The sequence below is a fragment of the Zea mays genome, chromosome 7 (assembly GCF_902167145.1).
Source record: "Zea mays cultivar B73 chromosome 7, Zm-B73-REFERENCE-NAM-5.0, whole genome shotgun sequence".
Classification (NCBI taxonomy): Eukaryota; Viridiplantae; Streptophyta; class Magnoliopsida; order Poales; family Poaceae; genus Zea; species Zea mays.
Window position 1 is genome coordinate 38,339,725 of NC_050102.1, and position 16,392 is coordinate 38,356,116.

The 16,392-nt window shown below is 44.4% G+C and overlaps 1 pseudogene; it reads right to left on the reverse strand.

The window, feature by feature from the left end:
* Positions 1-8,036: 8,036 nt before the first annotated feature.
* Positions 8,037-15,900, reverse strand: LOC118473018 (uncharacterized; annotated as a pseudogene).
* Positions 15,901-16,392: the final 492 nt, after the last annotated feature.

Sequence of the window (16,392 nt, forward strand, 5' to 3'; positions counted from 1 at the left end):
CCCTTGTGGTAGCACTGTTTTCCCGGGTGGTTCTCCATGTTCCCATTAACATAATGATCTTATCATGAACAGTAAATAATAAACAGATAACGCAAAAGTGTAATTATGAGTAATAAATATCTCTATATCCAAAACCACATAAAGCAATAGCATGTACTACCCAAAAATTTAGTAGTAAAACCAGTGGTGAAACAAGGTATAAAGATAGTCAAAATCTAGGGTAACCTATTGGGTCCCAGCAAAATTAACCTATGCAGATCATTATGATTAATAAGAACATGAATGGGTAAAAGAAGTGATCAAGGGCACAACTTGCCTTCAACGAGCTCCTGCTCAGCAGTCTCTACTAGCTAAACCTCGGAATCCTCTACAGCTTGCTCGTCTACTCGCATCAACACAATACATACATAGTATAGCAAAAATTAACATCACACCGATCATGTAAATAACATACACAATAATAATCTAGACACTAAAATAAGATCATAAGAACTGGAATCATTAAATTTGGAGTTATAGATTTTAAGTTATGAATTTCTGAAGATTTTATTTATCTACTACAAGATTAAGAGATAGATAAATTTTAATGTGTCTTTCATGCCAAAATAGAGGCATTAATTGATAGGGAATAATATTACAAAAATTTAGGAACTAGAATGGACCAATTTTGAGTTCATATGCATTTCCTACAATTTAAACAAGTTTTTGCATTTAAATATGTACTAAAAACTATTTTCTAAATGATTTTCCTGGTTTTATCAATTATCTGTACTGGGCGTCAATTTCTATAAAGTACAGGAACTCTGGCGCAAAAGAAACTGAGACTCAGACAACTAGGCTATGGACTGCGGGTTGATTACAGCAAAGACCAGGGACTTCTATGCAAGATGCGCGCGGTGAAAGGGTATGGTGCGCACCAGCCGAACGATCACGTTTCTACGGCTGAGATTAAATCCGATCGCGACCGAAGCGGTACGCAATCGTGACCCTAGGATCAAAGATCCACGGTCCAAATTCAACGCGCGAAAGGGGTATTCTCAAACAAATCAGGGTCGTCCGCGAGCCAACCAACGGACCAGGCATCATCTCCCTCCCCCAATCGTGGGCTAGCACAGCGGCGAGTACTGTCGCGGCCGCGCCCCCACCGGAGATAATCAACCCGGTGACCCGAGTCTAAATCACTGACCACCTAGCGCTGCGCAAACGAGAAAGCGACTCAAGTTTAACTGGGTTCCCATACCGTGGGTCGACGCGTGGGTGGTGCCGGTCGCGACGGCGCACAAGCCTGGCGGAAAATGGCGACGGCGGCGAGAAATTCCACGGCCACCGCGGACCTTCCGATCCTCCAGACGCCGCGGCTACTTCCGCCACGCGCTGATGATGTCCCCTGACCACCGCAATTGACCGGGCAGCGACGGGACGTGGTTTCGGCTTGGCGCACGGGGTTTAAGCGCGGTGGCGAATTGGATTTCGGGCATATGACAGCGCAAAGGGGTGGATGAGGGAAGAAAAGGAGCCGGGGACGATCCTACTTATTCCCCCGGGGACTCGGTTCAAGATAGGAGGGAAAGCGCTCCTGACTTCCGGCAATGGCGGCGAGCTCCCCGCACGGGTGGGTGCGATTCGCGCGGGGCTTGGGCACGACCCGCACTGACGCAGGGGCCCCGCCAGTCAGCGACCGAGCGAAGGAAGGGAACGCGAGAGGAAAGCGGAGGGAGGACGGTCTCTTACATGCGGGTCCCACATCTCAGTGGTTAGCGCGCGCTTGAGCTGGATGACAAGTGGGGCCGCGGTGTCGGCGCCCGTTCACACGGGATTTGGGCCGCGCGGGTGTAAGCTGCTTGGGCCGAAACCAGTTCCTGGGCCGCGCACACTTTTCTATTTTCTTTCTGTTTTTTTTATTTTCCATTTTCCTTTTCCCATTTCAAATTCAATCTTCAATCAAATTTTAAATTCAAACTTTGTGATAAATTTGTCCTTAGTTTGAAATGTACAGTTTGATAATACTAGTGTGAAAGATATTTATTATTATTTTTATTTTATTTTATGTAGTGTTTTTCCCATTTCTTTCCTTCTCTTATTTCAAACCCTAATTCTCAATTTAGGATTCAAGCTTCATCTCAAGACATTGTTTATTTCTACCATTGTTATTGTTGTTATTATTTCAATGCACAAGCAAACAAAACTCCAACAGGATGCACAAGTTATTTGAATGTCTTTTGTTAACTATTTATTGGTTTAGGAGAGGTGTGCACTTGTGATGATAAATAGATATAACACCCAGATAAAAAATAAAGAAGATATTCTCTTATCATATGATTTAAAAATTTGGGTATTACATAAGTTGAGCATTAAGACTTGCCACTTCATCATTTAATTTGGTAATAGACATAAGGTGTTTGTCACAAGCATCAACATCAAAATCCTTACATCTATTACAAATACTAACATGCTCTACACATGAACTAGATTTATTTGCTTCCTCTAGCTTACCATTTAAATCATCATTTACACTCTTTAAACTAGACACAGTTTCATGGCAAGCAGGTAATTCAGAGGATAGCATTTCATTCCTTTTAATCTCTAAAGCAAGATATTTTTGCACACTAACAAACTTATCATGCTCCTCATATAAAATATCCTCTTGCTTTTCTAGCAATCTATCTTTTTCTATCTAAACCCTTAAATATATCAGTATAATCTACTTCATCATCACTAGAATCATCATCGCTAGAAGTAGTGTACTTAGGGGTATCACGAACACTTACCTTCTTTTCCTTGGCCATGAGACAAGTGTGTCATTCGTTGGGGAAGAGAGAGGACTTGTTGAAGGCCGAGGCTGCCAGTCCTTCATCGTCGGAGTCGGATGAAGAGCAGTCCGAATCCCATTCCTTGCCAAGGTGAGCCTCGCCTTTCGCCTTCCTATAGCTTTTCTTCTTCTCCTTCTTCCCATGTCTTTCTTCCCCCTGGTCATTTTCATTATCGGGACATTGTGCTATGAAATGACCAGTCTTACCGCATTTGAAGCAGGAGCGCTTTCCTTTTGCTTTATTCTTGTTGGGGTACTCCTTGTGTCCTTTCAATGCGGTCTTGAAGCGCTTGATGATAAGCGCCATTTCATCCTCGTTGAGGCCGGCAGCCTCCACTTGTGCCACCTTGCTTCGAAGCACCTCCCTGCTGCTAGTGGCCTTAAGAGCCACAGGTTGAGACTCGTAGACGGGTAGTGGACCGTTTAGTGCATCGTCCACATATCGAGCCTCCTTCACCATCATGCGCCCACTCACAAACTTCCCAAGAATCTCCTCGGGCATCATCTTGGTGTACCTGGGATTCTCACGAATAAGGTTTACAAGATGAGGGTCAATGATGGTAAAGGACCTGAGCATGAGTTGGACGACATCGTGGTCCATCCATCTTGTGCTTCCATAGCTTCTAATTTTGTTGACTAGGGTCTTGAGCCTGTTGTAGGTTTGTGTTGTCTCTTCTCCCCTGATCATGGCAAATCTTCCCAATTCGCCTCACCAACTCCATTTTGGTGATCATCGTAGCATCATTCCCTCATGTGAGATCTTGAGGGTGTCCAAAATTTGTTTGGCGTTGTCCAAGCCACTTACTTTATTGAATTCATCCCTGCAAAGCGAAGCTAACAAGACAGTAGTAGCTTGGGCATTCTTATGAATTTGTTCATTAATGAATACAGGGTTATCAGTGCTATCAAAATGCATACCATTTTCCACTATTTCCCAAATGCTAGGATGGAGAGAAAATAGATGACTATGCATTATGACTCCAAAATGAATAATCCTCTCCATCAAAGTGTGGGGGTTTTCCAAGAGGAATAGAAAGCAAATGGGCATTTGAATTGTACGGAATGCGGTAGTAATCAAAGGAATAGTTTTGATTAACCGTCTTTTTCTTTGACGAAGAGTCGTCATCGTCGTCGTCTCTTGGTGAAGAAGAAGATTCATCGCTGTCGTAGTAGACGATCTTCTTGATGCGCCTCTTCTTCTTCCCATCCTTCTTCTTATGACTCGAGCTAGAGTTAGTGGGCTTGTCGTCCCTTGGCTCGTTGAAGACGGACTCCTTCTCCTTGTCGTTGACCACCATCCCCTTTCCCTTAGGATCCATCTCTTCGGGTGATTAGTCCCTTAAGTGAAGAGAACAGCTCTGATACCAATTGAGAGCACCTAGAGGGGGGGTGAATAGGTGATCCTGTAGAATTCAACACTAAATTCCAACAACCTTGATTATAAAAATATTAGTGCGAGATAATCAAGTCAATGAGACGTGCTCTTGCGAACACAGACAATCAAAGAAGGAACAATCACAGGAGACACATGATTTTATCTCGTGGTTTGGCCAAGTAACACTTACCTACTTCCATGTTGTGGCGTCCCAATGGACGAGGGTTGCACTCAACCCCTTTCAAGTGATCCAATGATCAACTTGAATACCACTGCTTTTCTTCCTTATCTCTTTTTCCCGTTTGCAAGGAATCTCCACAAGTTGGAGTCTCTCGCCCTTACAACAAAGATCACAATGAAAGCACGAGAGTAAGGTTGGGGAGCAACACACACAAATTCGCAGCACACACACGCACACAAGCCAAGACTTGAGCTCAAAATGAAGCACAAAGAGTTCACAACTAGAACGGAGCTCAAATCACTAACACAATTTATCAAGTGCGCGAATATGGAGTGTCGGAGACTTAGAATACTTCGTGAATGCTTGGGGTAGCTCCTCCATGCGCCTAGGGGTCCCTTTTATAGCCCCAAGGCAGCTGGGAGCCGTTGGAGGCCAACAAGGAAGGCCATCCTTGCCTTCTGTCGGGTGGCGCACCGAACAGTCCGGTGCGCCACCGGACAGTCACTGTAGACGGTCCGGTGCCGATCTCTTTCCTATTCTGGCGCATCTGATCATTGCAGCCTCGGGCCCGTTGGCGCACCGGACACTATCCGGTGCTCACCGAACAGTCCGGTGCTCCCCGCCGACCGTTGGCGCAGGCCACGTGTCGCCCGTAGATTGCACGGTCGACCGTTGCGCTGGCGACCATTGGCTCACCGGACAATCCGATAGTTCGGTGAATAATAGCTGTACGCCGCCAAACTTTTCCCGAGATCAGCCTGTTCACCGGAGTTCAGCCTGGCGCACCGGACACTGTCCGGTGCACCACCGGACTGTCCGGTGTGCCAGATTGACGCTGGACTTCGGCTGTACACAACCAAGTCACTTGTAATTCTTCTCTTCTTTTCTTTTCTCTGTTTCTAGCACTTAGACAAAATATGTTAGTACTTAAAACAATGTACTAAGTCTAGAAACGTACCTTGTTACATGATTTGCACCTTTTGCTTGTTTGGCACATAATATCTCACTCACTATGTGTTGGGCACTTAATCACCAAAACATTACAGAAATGGCCCAAGGGCACATTTCCCTTTCAGTACTTCTAGATTGTACCTTCTTCTTCTTTCCGTCCTTTGCCATGAGTCATTTGTGGACGACGTTGGGGAAGAGGAGGCCCTTGTTGACGGTGATGTTGGTGGCGTCCTCGTCGGAGGAGTCAGTGGAGCTCTCGTCGGAGTCCCATTCCCGGCACACGTGCGCATCGCCGCCCTTCTTCTTGTAGTATCTCCTCTTCTCCTTCTCCTTCTTGTTTTCGTCCCTGTCACTTTCACTAGAAATTGGACATTTAGCTATGAAATGACCGGACTTACCACACAGGTAGCACACCCTCTTGGAGCGGGCTTGTAATCCTTCCCCCTCCTTTGCTTGAGGATTTGGCGGAAGCTCTTGATGATGAGCGCCATCTCCTCATTGTTGAGCTTGGAGGCGTCGATTGGAAGCCTACTTGGTGTAGACTCCTCCTTCTTTTCTTCCGTCGCTTTGAATGCGACGGTTTGCACCTCGGGTGTAGAGCTGGCGCCTTGCTCCAAGTTGAAGATGTGTTTGGAGTCTTTGATCATAAGTTCAAAGCTCACAAACTTGCCAATAACTTCCTCCGGAGACATTAGCTTGTATCTAGGATCCCCATGTATTAATTGTACTTGAGTAGGATTACGAAAAATAAGGGATCTTACAATAACCTTGACCATTTCATGGTCATCCCATTTGGTGCTCTCGAGGTTGCGCACTTGGTTCACCATTGTCACACCCGGGTTTCGGGGCACCAAGACCCGGGCGCGAACATAATCACCAGGTGTGCTGGGACCAAGTCTCACACATATGATGAATCATGGCACAGGATCGAATGTCACAACTTTACTATATAATAGGAGTTCTATACAAAATAAATAAATAATTACATTATAAGGAGACAATGGTCCAGCAACCCAAAGTTGACTGGGAGATGACGACCTAGACCTCTCACGAACACATCGCAACATCCTCCATGCGCCTCATCCTGTGGTACCTGATCTTGACCTGTGGTGGGGTGTTAGACAGCAAGAGTGAGCTCACATACGTTCATCGCTCAACAAGTTGTGGGGAATAATGTGCATGAACTCGCCAAAGGTGGGAGCTCACGTGAAGTGTAAGGCATACCAAAGAGGATGGTTAGAGCTGAGCATTGCTTTTAAAGTTGGTCAAAATTTTATTAGCAATTACTAAGTATAAGTAAATACCAACCCAATTAAGTAGTAGAACAAAAGTAATAACATCACCTGCGATGCAATGCATATGACAAATTGAATTTAGTTCCATAAGTTAATCATGTGTGGGTCCGAGCTGCTCATGACCGTGAGCATGGCTAGTATACCAGTTTTACACTCTGCAGAGGTTGCGCATCTTTACCCACAAGTCATGTTACCCATCTGCCAAGGGATCGCAACTTCCCATACACCTCTACCGAGGAGGCGAGGCAGGGTAACACTACGAGGCCTTTACAAAGTTCCACTAGCTTCAGAAAACCCGCTACAGTTTATAGGAAGCTCCAATGCATGGATCCCTCGCATGATCGCCATCGCAGCAAAATCATCCCAAGGACCTCCCTACACTGACCACTCCCCTACTGCCCTTGCCCCTTTCGGGTAAGGTAGTCTTCCACTAACTTTCCTAATTAATCAGCCAAGGGCGTCCATAAACCCTTGTGGTAGCACTGTTTTCCCGAGTGGTCGCTCCATGTTCCAATTAACATAATGATCTTATCATGAACAGTAAATAACAATGGATAACAAAAGTATAATCATGAATAATGTGTATCTCAATGCCCAAATCCACATAAAGCACTAGCAAGTACTACCAGAAGTTTAGTGGTAAACAAGGCATAAAGATAGTCAAACTAGGGTGACCTATTGGGTCCCATCAAAATTAACCTATGCAGATCATTATGATTAATTAGAACATGAGTGGGTAAAAAGAAGTGATCAAGGGCACAACTTGCATGTGACTTGAGATTCCAGGTACCAGGATGACCTTCAGGTGACTCGTAACCTCACGCTAGTCGTAGCAATACAAACAAACATGGTATAGGCAAGATTAACATCACACCAATCATAAGAATAAATTGCGTAATAATAATCTACGCGTCGCTACAAGATCATGGGATCGAGAACCGCTAAATTCGGAGCTATGGTTAAGAAGTTATGGTTTTCCGAAGATCTACGTGGTTAAATATAGCATAGACTAAGTGCAACACTTTAACCTATATTTCATGACAAAACAAAGTTACCAGATAATAATAAATATTATTATGAGACTAATGCAACTAGAATAGATCAAAGCGGAGTTACGGTTATTGGGTTACGAATTTATGAAGTTATTTAGCACCTAGAATAGATTAGTTCAAATGAACAATTTTAATTCAAGTTCCATGGACAAACAAGGGTACTAGGAGATAAACAATATTAATACAAAATTATTGCAACTGGAATGGGTCAATTCGGAGCTAAAATGGATTTTCTAGGAATTATACAAGTTCTAGCATTATTTTTGTGCTAAAAAAGTATTTTATGTATTGTTTTTCCTATTTTATTAAGTCACTGGACTAAGCACACTAATTCAGGGAAGCCCGGGGTTAAATTTGCAAAAGTATACCAGACTCAGACTACTCCCGTGGGGATGGCGCAATCCCTGGTGAGCCGGCGAGCAACAGCCTCAGCGTGTGGATCAAAGCGGGAACAGAGACTGCGCATAGCGGAGATGATAGCGAACTATAGGAACGTGCTCTTACTTGCGATTGAGGCGTAGGCCGGTCGTTCGGCGTGAAGTTGTCGATGGCCCAGGCATCCCAGCGATTCCTGGTGGAAACACGGCCACAATGACCCCCAGACCCAGCGAAGTCCGCACCACGGGCACCTTGGCTGCAGGGCCCTCCTCACTTCCCCGGTCGGCACCGACGCGCGGTGTTGTCCAGCGCCGGTGACACTCCATCCTATCTCTATTCCGTTCCTGATGGTGGGGAAAACAAGGTTCACGGCATGGTTTTATAGCCAGGGATGGGTACGCCAATGGTCGGCCCGGCTCCGAGATCAGCACGGGATTGGAGGTGGTCTGTTGCGGACTTGCGATGAACTCGGTGGAGGACAGCTCCGGGCGAAGTTTTCGCCATACTGTTGAAGCCAGCGCCGAGAAGACGTCGTGGATAACGCAAGGACCAGGTTGAAGACCTCCCTGACCGCCGGCCCCATGCGGCAGCGATAGCGGACACGATGCGGTCTCGGCTGGTACACAGAGTCAACCGACTGACATGCTGGGTCCACGCGTCACAGACCCAAAGAGAAGCGGCCAGGCTATTGGGCCGGTGCGGGATGTGGAGAACGTGGGCGCGAGAGGGAGAAGCCGTGTTGGGCCGAGGCAGGGACTTTGGCTAGCGCGGAGCAGAGGTGGCCCAAGAGCGGTTGTCTCCTTTTTTTGTATTTCTCATTTCACATCAAGTTTTGTGCTTAAAATTCAAATTAAATTCAAGCTTCCTATTTGAAGTTTCAAAAATCCAATTCAAATTCAAAACCCTGTTTGAATTTTATGATTTCAGCTTTCAAATATAATTCTAATGTAAGGGTAAATCCTCTTTTCATTTTCAAGATTGTTTCACGAACTTGGATACAAATGCAATAATACAATAATGAGATGAATATTTCTATATTTATTTATTTGTTGTTTGACCCTTATAATTCCTATTAATTGATTATGCACAAAGAAAGAGAACCTAATAAATCTCCAAAGGTTCCACAATTCCAAACACTTTTATATCAATATATGCATTTATTTATTTTTATATATTTTTTATTACACTAATTTTTAGGGCTTTACAAATCCTACCCCCTTAACAGAAATCTCGTCCTCGAGATTTGTGAGAAAAGGGATACAGAAGGATTGTTTTGTGATTCGGCTTTTAGTTTATAACATGTTCAAGATCCAGAGTTTCATATTTTTTTATAGACAATAGTGGGTGGTTAGGAATGCATGTATATATATGGGTATAGCCACTTTATTATGCAGGATGAAAGATATCTTTAAAGCATTTATAGGTTTGAGGTAAGAAAGAGTAGGGTAAGAAAAGGCTCCATCCAAGATTCTGGATCTTGATTCCCTTGAGGATCTAGCTTGAATCTTATTCTTCCTTGATTTGATGAAGCCGATCATCTTCGGTCTTTGTTCTTGAAGTTGTTATCCGAATTAGGGACATGTAGTTAAGGTAGATTCGTATGTACCCAAAGTAGGGTGGGAGGCGGTTATGAGTTAAATAAGTTTAAGCACTGTCTGTCTTGTTGTTTTGCTTCTAGGTTGGTTGGATAAGTTATGTAACCTATTATGTAGGTCAAGTTGTCGTGTAGGGCTTAGTTGCTCTAAGTCACCAATTTAGGCTTAAGTGAATTTGGAGTATGGCCTTATCCTTTGTACCAGCATTAAGTAACTCACGGTGGTTTAGATCATATTATGTTAGATAGGATCTAGATTAGATTGGATATGACTAGATAGGATCTCATTAATTAGGTCATGGTTGTTGCTTTAGGAGGAGATAAGCAGGGTGGTTAGGATAAGACGAATCTTTCAAGATAAGATGAATCTATTAAGATAAGAGAGTATCTTTTAAGATAGGGTGGATCTATTAAGCTCGATACATTTTTAATGACGGACAATCTAAGTTTGATTAGTAATCTTATATATTTTTTATGCCTAAGTAGATGCAATTGTGAACACTACTCAACAACTCACACTAAATCAAAGATCTAAATCAAACAAGTATCATAAGAACAAACATTCAAGTTAATAGATACAAAAAAATAGTTTGTTTTTTTGTTCCTAAGATTAGGTCTTCTATTTCTAAAGTCTCTTTAGGCACATGATTTCAAAGTGTGAAATCCACATTAGTTTTTAGAAAGAAAAGGTAAGAATAATCAGAGTAAAGCGAAAATAGATGAGAAAAGATTAAGAAAAGTTTAGAAAAGAATCAGAGTAGCAAAGGTAAGTAGAGAATGGTTGTCCAGTTCTATCTAGGTTTTGTCCTACAGTCAACATTCCTCTGATACCACTTCTGTCACACCCGGGTTTCGAGGCACCAAGACCCGGGCGCGAACATAATCACCAGGTGTGCTGGGACCAAGTCTCACACATATGATGAATCATGGCACAGGATCGAATGTCACAACTTTACTATATAATAGGAGTTCTATACAAAATAAATAAATAATTACATTATAAGGAGACAACGGTCCAGCAACCCAAAGTTGACTGGGAGACGACGGCCTAGACCTCTCATGAACACATCGCAGCATCCTCCATGCGCCTCATCCTGTGGTACCTGATCTTGACCTGTGGGGGGTGTGAGACAGCAAGAGTGAGCTCACATACGTTCATCGCTCAACAAGTTGTGGGGAATAATGTGCATGAACTCGCCAAAGGTGGGAGCTCACGTGAAGTGTAAGGCTTACCAAAGAGGATGGTTAGAGCTGAGCATTGCTTTTAAAGTTGGTCAAAATTTTATTAGCAATTACTAAGTATAAGTAAATACCAACCAAATTAAGTAGTAGAACAAAAGTAATAACATCACCTACGATGCAATGCATATGACAAATTGAATTTAGTTCCATAAGTTAATCATGTGAGGGTCCGAGCTGCTCATGACCGTGAGCACGGCTAGTATACCAGTTTTACACTCTGCAGAGGTTGCGCATCTTTACCCACAAGTCATGTTACCCATCTGCCAAGGGATCACGACTTCCCATACACCTCTATCGAGGAGGCGAGGCAGGGTAACACTACGAGGCCTTTACAAAGTTCCACTAGCTTCAGAAAACCCGCTACAGCTTATAGGAAGCTCCAATGCAGGGATCCCTCGCATGATCGCCATCGCAGCAAAATCATCCCAAGGACCTCCCTACACTGACCACTCCCCTACTGCCCTTGCCCCTTTCGGGTAAGGTAGTCTTCCACTAGCTTTCCTAATTAATCAGCCAAGGGCGTCCATAAACCCTTATGGTAGCACTGTTTTCCCGGGTGGTCGCTCCATGTTCCAATTAACATAATGATATTATCATGAACAGTAAATAACAATGGATAACATAAGTATAATCATGAATAATATGTATCTCAATGCCCAAATCCACATAAAGCACTAGCAAGTACTACCCAGAAGTTTAGTGGTAAACAAGGCATAAAGATAGTCAAACTAGGGTGACCTATTGGGTCCCATCAAAATTAACCTATGCAGATCATTATGATTAATTAGAACATGAGTGGGCAAAAAGAAGTGATCAAGGGCACAACTTGCCTGTGACTTGAGATTCCAGGTACCAGGATGACCTTCAGGTGACTCGTAACCTCACGCTAGTCGTAGCAATACAAACAAACATGGTATAGGCAAGATTAACATCACACCAATCATAAGAATAAATTGCGTAATAATAATCTACGCGTCGCTACAAGATCATGGGATCGAGAACCGCTAAATTCGGAGCTATGGTTAAGAAGTTATGGTTTTCCGAAGATCTACGTGGTTAAATATAGCATAGACTAAGTGCAACACTTTAACCTATATTTCATGACAAAACAAAGTTACCAGATAATAATAAATATTATTATGAGACTAATGCAACTAGAATGGATCAAAGCGGAGTTACGGTTATTGGGTTACGAATTTATGAAGTTATTTAGCACCTAGAATAGACTAGTTCAAATGAACAATTTTAATTCAAGTTCCATGGATAAACAAGGGTACTAGGTGATAAACAATATTAATACAAAATTATTACAACTGGAATGGGTCAATTCGGAGCTAAAATGGATTTTCTAGGAATTATACAAGTTCTAGCATTATTTTTGTGCTAAAAAAGTATTTTATGTATTGTTTTTCCTATTTTATTAAGTCAATGGACTAAGCACACTAATTCAGGGAAGCCCGGGGTTAAATTTGCAAAAGTATACCAGACTCAGACTACTCCCGCGGGGACGGCGGGTTGTTTACGAAAAAGAACGGGGGTTTTTTGAGAAAAGGGGCGCGACGAAGGGGTATGCTCGATCCTGGACCGCACGATAGAAAACAGATGGCCCAGATTAGCCCCTGCTTAATCCGAACCGGTACGCGCCGGCCACCGTAAGATCACAGATCTACGGACAGAAGGCACTCTCCCCAGCATTAACCGCGCTAGCCATTAGATCACAGATCCACGGCCCGGATCTTCACACGCAAAGGGGTACGCCGGATCGATTCTCCACCACACATCCCCGGATGAACGGTTCAGAACGAATCGGTCACGATCTAATCACAGGCGTCCATTACGGATCCAACGGCCCTGCGCCCTTCTTCCTCCCTTCGACTCCGGACGGCACCACACCACACTAGGATGGCGCAATCCCTGGTGAGTCGGCGAGCAACAGCCTCAGCGTGTGGATCAAAGCGGGAACAGAGACTGCGCATAGCGGAGATGATAGCGAACTATAGGAACGTGCTCTTACTTCCGATTGAGGCGTAGGCCGGTCGTTCGGCGTTAAGTTGCCTATGGCCCAGGCATCCCAGCGATTCCTGGTGGAAACACGGCCACAATGACCCCCAGACCCAGCGAAGTCCGCACCACGGGCACCTTGGCTGCAGGGCCCTCCTCACTTCCCCGGTCGGCACCGACGCACGGTGTTGTCCAGCGCCGGCAGCACTCCATCCTCTATCTATTCTGTTCCTGATGGTGGGGAAAACAGGGTTCACGCCATGGTTTTATAGCCAGGGATGGGTACGCCAATGGTCGGCCCGACTCTGAGATCAGCGCGGGATTGGAGGTGGTCTGTTGCGGACTTGCGATGAACTCGGTGGAGGACAGCTCCGGGCGAAGTTTTCGCCATACTGTTGAAGCCAGCGCCGAGAAGACGGCGTGGATAACGCAAGGACCAGGTTGAAGACCTCCCTAGCCGCGGGCCCCATGCGGCAGCGACAGCGGACACGATGCGGTCTCGGCTGGTACACAGAGTCAACCGACTGACATGCTGGGTCCACGCGTCACAGACCTAAAGAGAAGCGGCCAAGCTATTGGGCCGGTGCGGGATGTGGAGAACGTGGGCGCGAGAGGGAGAAGTTGTGTTGGGCCGAGGCAGGGACTTTGGCTAGCGCGGAGCAGAGGTGGCCCAAGAGCGGTTGTCTCCTTTTTTTTCTATTTCTCATTTCACATCAAGTTTTGTGCTTAAAATTCAAATTAAATTCAAGCTTCCTATTTGAAGTTTCAAAAATCCAATTCAAATTCAAAACCCTGTTTGAATTTTATGATTTCAGCTTTCAAATATAATTCTAATGTAAGGGTAAATCCTCTTTTCATTTTCAAGCTTGTTTCACGAACTTGGATACAAATGCAATAATACAAGAATGAGATGAATATTTCTGTATTTATTTATTTGTTGTTTGACCCTTATAATTCCTATTAATTGATTATGCACAAAGAAAGAGAACCTAATAAATCTCCAAAGGTTCCACAATTCGAAACACTTTTATATCAATATATGCATTTATTTATTTTTATATATTTTTTATTACACTAAATTTTAGGGCTTTACAACCATGGTCATGAGCCGGTTGTACATGGCTTGCGGCTCTTCCCCTTTGTTGAGGACGAATCGATTGAGTACTCCCTCGATCTTCTCGCACTTTCTGATCTTGGTCACCTCGTCCCCTTCGTGCGTGGTTTTGAGGACGTCCCAAATTTCTTTGGCACTCTTTAACCCTGGCACCTTATTATACTCCTCTCGACATAAAGAGGCAAGGAGTATAGAAGTTTCTTGGGAGTTAAAGTGTCGTATTTGGGCGGCCTCGTCCGAGTCATAGTCATTGTCCCCCACCTTTGGTACCTGCGCTCCAAATTCAACAATATCCTAAATGCTTTCATGGAGTGAGGTTAGATGGTGCCTCATTTTATCACTCCACATACAATAATCTTCACCATCAAAATATGGTGGTTTGCCTAAGGGCACGAAAAGTAATGGAGCACGCTTTGAAATATGGGGATAGCGTAGGGGCATCTTACTATATTTCTTGCGGTCATGGCGCTTAGAAGTAGTGGATGATTCGAAGCCAGACGTGGAGGGTGACGAAGAGTCGGTCTCATAGTAGACAACCTTCTTCATCTTCTTCTTCTTATCACCCTTCTGATGTGACTTGATGGAGGAAGAGGATTCCTCCTTATACTTGTTGCCAGAGTCCCTTGAGAGAGTCCTCCCCAAGCCTGTGGGCTTTTCGCCGGTCATGATCTCCCTCTTGGCGTGATCTCCAGACATCACTTCGAGTTGGTTAGGCTCTTAATGAAGCACTGGCTTTGATACCAATTGAAAGTCACCTTGAGGGGGGTGAATAGACGAAACCTGAAATTTATAAACTTAAACACACACTAAGGTCGGGGGTTAGCGTTAGAATTAAATTCAAGTCCGAAAGATCATTTCCCTTACTAAGAGTCGCTCAAATGATGTGGATGATGTATGGGAGCAAACTCAAAATAGTTCTAGCAAGGAAACATTAGAGAGGGGAAAACAAATCAAACGAGAATCAAGGCAAGTGAACACGATGATTTGTTTTACCGAGGTTCGATTCCAAAGAACCTAGTCCCCGTTGAGGAGGTCACAAAGACCGAGTCTATTTCAACCCTTTCCCTCTCTCAAACGGTCACTTAGACCGAGTGAGCCTTTTCCTTAATCTCACAGGTCACTAAGACCCCGCAAGGACCACCACACACTTAGGTGTCTCTTGCTTCGATTACAAGTCACTTGAGAAATAGAAGGGAAAAAGAAAAGGCCAAACCAAGCGACAAGAGCAACAAAAGAACATAAGTGATCCTCTCACAAGCCCTAATGCACTAGAGTTGATTTTGGGGCTTTGAGTGGATTGATTGCTTTGATTGTGTCTTGAAGTGTTGGGATTTTGCTCTTGCAATGAATGAAGATTTCAGAAGGCTTGGATGGGAGTGAATAAGGTGGTTGGGGGGGTATTTATAGCCTCCCAACCACTTCTAGCCGTTGGCTGATTTCTGCTGGCGATGGGCGCAGTCCGGTGCGCCACCGGGCAGTCACTGTGCAATGTCCGATGCGTGCCACGTCAGCGCAACTGGTAGGGTTCGGAGCAGTTGACTGTTGGGGCGCCTTGTCATCTAGCTGCACCGGACAGTCTGGTGCCCCTCTGACTTCTGCGCTCTGACTTCTGCATTTGCACTATTCACTGCAAAACACCTTTTGCAGTCGACCGTTGGTGCCAGTTAGTCGTTGCTCCGCTGGCTCACCAGGCAGTCCGGTGGCACACCGGACAGTCCGATGAATTATAGCGGAGGCTGCCCTGGAATTCCCGATAGTGGTTGTTTCAAAGGTTGGCGGTTTGGCGCACCGGACAGTGTCCGGTGTGCCAAAGTTCAGCACACTCAAGTCCTTTTGCTCCAATTAAATTGTGTCCCTAACTTGATTTATTTCTTGGTTTGTGTTGAACCTTATGCACCTGTAATACATGAATTCTAGACAAACTAGTTAGTCCATGTGTTTGTGTTGGTCATCAACTACCAAAATTAATTATAGGAAATGGTTAACCCTATTTCACTTTCAGATAGCTGCGTGGGCGGCGTCGTGTGCCGGGTAGGTGCAATAACTGGTTGCGCGGGCGCTGGGTCCACAGGGGCGTGTGGGGGCGGGAGAACCAGTCTGGGCGGATCAAGAGTATCAGCATGGAGGGTGAAGTCGTGGTAGCACTGGGTGTCCACATTAGGTTTTTAAAGAGTAATATAATATAGATAAAGATGTATATTATAAAGTCTCAAATTTTCCTTATCTAAACGGAAAAGGATGTTGACAAATTTCAGTTTGTTTAAATATGACAAACTTTACAATCCACACGTATACATATCCTTATAGAGCCTAAAAATTGAAGTCAAAGGTTCATATAAAAGAGTATCACACCTTGATTTAAATACAAATCCAGATACATGTCACATGTATAGCAGTATC